This window comes from Eurosta solidaginis, chromosome 3 (assembly GCF_040869045.1).
Source record: "Eurosta solidaginis isolate ZX-2024a chromosome 3, ASM4086904v1, whole genome shotgun sequence".
Lineage (NCBI taxonomy): Eukaryota > Metazoa > Arthropoda > Insecta > Diptera > Tephritidae > Eurosta > Eurosta solidaginis.
In genome coordinates this window covers 232973373-232979372 of record NC_090321.1, presented here as the reverse complement: position 1 = coordinate 232979372, position 6000 = coordinate 232973373, and the positions used below count along the sequence as shown (strand labels likewise).

Genomic DNA, 6000 nt, shown 5'->3' with positions numbered 1-6000 from the left:
AATTTGCTGCGTGAAAACCTAACTCGATTTCCAATTTTTGTTCTGCGTGACATTTAGATTTGACGTTTGCACACATGCTTTACATTGTCGCAACGCATGCTTATTTAGGGTTAGGGCAAAAAACGCCGGTTGTTTGCGTGCGCTAAAAAAAAGCAGTGCAGTTTTATTAGGTTGGTTTGTAAGAGGCGGAAGTGGCAGGGTTATAGGGCTAGTTAAACTTCCTTAACCCTAACGCCATAGTCGTAACCATACCCATATCCATAAACATCTCCATTGTGATCGATTAATGGTGCCATAACCTTAAACAGCTGACATTTTCATAAAAATGCGGAGAACGCAAAAATTGCAAACATATTCCACAAACAATAAGTCTCTTAGTCAAAACGTATCCAAAACAATACATAAAATATACAAAAAGTTAATAAATTCTCCAAATCAAAAATTTTAAGCTATGGATATGGTGAAAAACCAAAAACCTATTGGTTGCCTATGATATGGTTATGGCTTTAGCGTTATGGTATGGCCCCATTAATCGATTACATTGATTTCCATAAGGTTGGTTCAATCAGCTGTTTTATCTGGTTATGGATAAGTCACCATTACTTCGCCCTTGAACTTAACTTTGACTGGAGTTTAAACTCGCACTGAAAAACCGAACCCTAGTCAAAATAATTCCAATCAGAATATTATAAGTAAATACCACCTGTCAGTTCCTGTCAGTTGCCAACTTATCAGCTGCTTATCAAACCAATTGGAATTACATGCCACTCAACGCAACTCTGCATAATACAAAGTTGCCATTCAATAATGTTATTTCAACAGAGCCCTTGTATTTACATATTTTTAAAAATTGGCAGCTCTATTGTTTGTTTTGAATGTAAAACGAAAGGAAAACGTCAAAACTAGATGATTGACAGGGCGACAGGGTTGTATTCCTACACTTTTTATTTCATTTTGACAGCTAACCACATAGTACCTACGTATGTATGTATGTATGTTAAGCTATACAACCCACTGAAATTGCTTTTCTGCTATTTTCTCAATCGTTCTCAGTCTTTCGTGCTGTATCGTCTACAGTCGTTATCGCTCATATAACAAAAAAAAAACAATATGATGAGGAAAAGATTTTTGTGAAAATTAAAATTTAACTTCTTCTAAGTCTGAAGAAAAAAAAAAGCAATACGCAAAATAAGTGAAATTTAAATATACGAAACTTTGTAAAAATATCATATTTGTTGGAATTAAATGCTGAGCCAAAATGTGAAAGAAAAGTGATTACTGCTTCAGGTTTTGTGTAAGTGTTGGTGTTGGTACAAATAATCACATCGAAATGAAATGTTGGTGGAGTTGGGGTAGAGTGGGAGCTAAATCAAAGTGCAAAAATTTTTATGAAAACGAAAAATGAGCGAAATATCGGATAAAAATTTACAAATAAATTTTGTGATAACTAAAATAAAATATAAAAACATGGAAAATTATTTGAAATGAATAAAAATGTAAAAGGAACATAAGTACATATCTGCTTATCTACATATGTATGTGTTATGGTCGGTGAGGTGAAGGTAACTGCATCTAAAAAGCAAAGCAGCTAAAAGGTGAAAACAGAACAATAGAGACCAATGAAATACAATACAATCAGATAATACGAGAATATACAAAACACAGTGGAGCGTGTGTTAATGCGCCCATATGTATGCATTTATGTTTGTACGTAGATGCGTATCTGTGTGTTTGTATGTCAGCTGGTGGCGTATGTGTGCGCTTATGAATGGCTTTGCTGAAATGTGTGTGTGCGGAAAAGGTAGAAAGGCAAACAAAGATGTTAAATTAAATGCTTAAGGTTAAGTACTTTCAAAATTTACATGTTAGTTTTTGAATCCATTGAAGAGAATTCGGATATTCGGATATGTTAAATGTACTGATGTGGCGGGGTCTGTATCGATAACTTTGACAGTCACATTGTTCGCTATCTACGTCAGATCTGCCCTTTTTTGTCAACGCCACCACCGCTACTTATTATAATCGTCATCCATTCTCTTTCATATATGTACATATGTATATTTGCATGTTTATACGTCTTCATAACAAATCTACCTCAGTTGTGCCGCCCACTTCACTCCATAATAATGCTTGCGTTGTACTTGTCAACAGCAACAACAATAACGCCGAGTGACGGTAATCGCTGTCAGCGCAAACGATATGCACGTTATTGTTGGTGCGGTTTAGTTCTGTTGTTGGCGTTAGCTCTAGTGATTTACATGCATACAAGTATATACAGTCATGATCAAAGAAGAAGCGCAGCCCAAAACCTTTTATATGTACTTAGCTGAGCAAAGCTATATATTAATATACTCTAACTTTGTTAACATAGCGGAACATTGTAACTGTATAAACTAATCGAGATAAATGTAGACTTCCATACATACATATGTAAATCGAAATTCTCAGGGTGAAAAAGACATTTTTAACTTTGCCCGTCCGTCTATGAAAACGATTATTTTTGAGAAAACATGTCATCTCCCATCGCCATTTAATATGAGCGAAATCGGACGATAACCACGATACACCAAATTAGATGCAAATGTTGAAGTATTAACATCTAATTGAAATTTGCTAAATTTTCAAAAAGAGACGGGGCACCACCAACTTCTGACGAAATGCATTTTTCAAATTATATTGGTCATAAATCAAAAACGGCTAAAGTTGCCATCACAAAATTCGTCAAACTAATTACCTTGTCATAACTTCCGACTTCAGCAAAGCATTTGACTCTGTTAATCATAAGCTTTTAACTCATAAACTTGACTTGCTGGGTTTTCCGAAGAATTTATTACTTTGGCTTCGCAGCTATCTTGTAATGAGAACTCAGCGGGTTACGTTCAAAAACAGTCTCTCTGAGTTGATAGAAGTAACTTCTGGTGTCCCTCAGGGTAGCCATTTGGGTCCATCACTTTTTACACTCTTCATAAATGACTTACCTAAGGTTATTTCGTATTCCCGAGCTTTAGTAGGGTTTTTTTTTGCAAGCGAGCTTGAAAAAACGCTCCAACTAGCTAAACAGTTTCATTATGGCAAAACCATAAACAAAATACATGAAATGCGTGTGTTTGTTTGTATGCATGTCACCCTGCCGCCACGCTGTTATTTTTGTTTATCTGCAAATTCGTATGTTGTTGTTGTTGTTGTTGTTGTTGTTGTTGTAGCGATAAGGTTGCTCCCCGAAGGCTTTGGGGAGTGTTATCGATGTGATGGTCCTTTGCCGGATACAGATCCGGTACGCTCCGGTAACACAGCACCATTAAGGTGCTAGCCCGACCATCTCGGGAACGATTTATGTGGCCACATTAAACCTTCAGGCCATCCCCTCCCTCCCCACCCCCAAGTTCCATGAGGAGCTTGAAGCAACCATCCAATACACAGCTTCCAACTGGTTAAGACTTCCCATTTCGATTCCAACTGCTTGGCGCATGATGTAAGTCGAAAGTCGATGACTAGAAAGCTTTTTTCGCTTTGTCCTTATTTTACGGGTTTCTTCCCAAATATCCTTTTTTTCAACCAAAGCCTTCGGTTTAATACGCCAATACGAAATTTTTAGCAAACTCTCTCTCTCTTCATTGCACTACAAAGTTGGGAAGAAATTTAAAGTTAGATAAATCCATTTAAGTGAATCGACCGCTATTTTGGACTCAAAGGTGAGAACTTGATTATATTTCAAAATCGATTTCTACGTTCTGAACTACCTAATCATGTTAAAAATTGTGAAAACTTAAACACTTCAAAAAAAGTTTATTAGAATATTGCAAAACCCTTCCAATAAGATAAAATATTTTGTATCTGTATTTCATGTTACTGATCCTTGAGCGTACGCGGCAATCCAAATAGACACAGAGGAACCTTATGCATCAGGTCAAATACATATATTGCTCGCAATCAAATTAGGAAAGAATTCCTGAAAATATCGTCCCAGACAAACAGTTGGAGTATTCATGTGAATCACGTATATTCCTACAACAATGATATATTATAATTAATTATGTTTACATAAAAGCTGGTACAGGGAGGATTGGAAACACGTCCTTTCCAACCGTCCGATAAGAGTGGCTTATTCTGCTGAGCTGCTAGCTTTTGGGTTGACCGGAATCAAATGCATTCCGACAGCATAAATAATAAAACTGGGTAATCATACGTCTTGGAGTAGGGCAGGATTGAGAACACGTCCTTCCATCCTCCCAATGATATGACTCAAGACTCGCCCGTTGGGACCACCAGTTCCCGTGCTGATCGGAATCTCATGCATTCCGACACCCCAAACGCTAGAAATCCTATTATTATTAAAATGTATTTAAAAATTTGTAATAATCTACGTTTTAGGCTTAAAACGCCGTAATAATAAATAAATAATAATAATAATAATATATGGTTCTAGTCTGAAGCAAAAAGATACAGAGGCTTCCACTAATGAACTTGATCGGGTAAAAATGCACGTTTCGAAAGTCTACCTTTGATATTTTGTAATCAGAAGTACATAGTTAATTTGATTTTTCAATATATTTCAATTTAAGCTTTAATTTCGATTAATTAAAAAGGTCTTTAACCAATTTTGATTACCTTCACTTAGTCCATATAATTTGACAAGAATAGTGCCTCTGCCAAAATTCAATGTAATATCTTTAACGGCTTTTAATTTACGACTTGTTAAACTTCCAAAATTTCTTTTTTTAAATATGGGTGGTGCCACGCCCACATTTCAACATTTTTGGAATTTATGTTTTGCATAATAAAGCCAATCCACCTAATTTCATTAGCTAAGCGGTATTCATTTTTGAATTATTTAATTTTTTCCATTTTTATAAGTTTTCTATATCGAAAAAATGGGCGTGGTTATCGTACGATTTGGCTCATTTTCAATACCAATCTATTCTGGAATAAGCCCGTCTACCGAATTTGCAGAAGATATCTGAATATTTGCTCAAGTAGTCGTGTTAACCGACGGGCGTCCACGGTCATCGTTGGCCCATGGCGTTCCCGAAGAAAAATGGCCTGATAACTCCGCCAGAACACTGCGAGGCAACTTTAAGCGGGTCTTAAAACTAATCGTGAGTGTTACATGGATTTTCTGTGCCCGAGTTAAAAAGTTAATTTTGCTTATTCAAGTAAGCGCTGAAATGGAATGGGCTTAATTGTTACTTGATGATTGACGATTGACGATGGCGTTCCTAAGGAGTAAATCGATTCGTAGTTTGTTGATTAGTATTATTTGTTTGTTTACTTCACAAATGTCAAACCCAACTAGCCATTGGTGCCATTAGCAAAAGCTATTGGGTCTTCCAATAGGGGAATAACTTTTGCTCTATACCATGGGAATAAGGTGCTTTGAGGACGTTTCTGGTAACATTTTGACCATGTTCGCCTCACTTTCAGATAAAGTGTGTAAATAATGCATCAGGAAAAGCGTTTATGGCCGCACATCAGTTATGAAGTTTCCCCTTGAACTCCTCTTGCAGTACAATCGGTTCTGTAGACAGTTCCAAGCAAGTTTAGATGTAATCGTAAAGGAAAAATCAAAGGTCGAATCAGAACTAAAAATTTATGAACAATAGAAATCAAAGAGCTCAACTAATCGATATTCCAGCTAATAAAAATAAAAATTACATCTCTGCTGCCAAGAAGAACCTTTTTTGATAAAACTTTTTCCATTCCCTGATTTGAATTTGGAATATGATGCGATGACGCACGCTTCTTCCATACCCGGACGACCGCCACCTGTAACTCTCTGATTTTTTTTTAATTTTAGTAGGGATATTAGGTGAGTTTGAGTTGCTGCAGTGGCAGGAGGCCTACTAGGAGGCCTGCTGTAATACTACAAAAACCTCCTTACGCCTCCTCTTCGAACCATTTCCAGGACCCGTTAAGGGCCACTTAGTCTTTGATGTCATTCTCCAAGCAAACCGTTAGGCAGAGCTGTCTAACACCACTTCATGCTGGGCAGTTCCACATAAG

The 6000-nt window shown here is 36.7% G+C and overlaps 1 protein-coding gene across 3 annotated transcripts in view; it reads left to right on the top strand.

The window, feature by feature from the left end:
- Positions 1-1057: 1057 nt before the first annotated feature.
- Sik3 (Salt-inducible kinase 3) overlaps positions 1058-6000 on the top strand; it is a 215810-nt gene continuing 210867 nt past the window's right edge. For all 3 annotated transcript variants that reach the window (XM_067775575.1, XM_067775574.1, XM_067775572.1), the window contains exon 1: positions 1058-1294. The gene's annotated coding sequence lies outside the window, so the exon portion shown is untranslated. The remainder of the gene's footprint in view (positions 1295-6000) is intronic.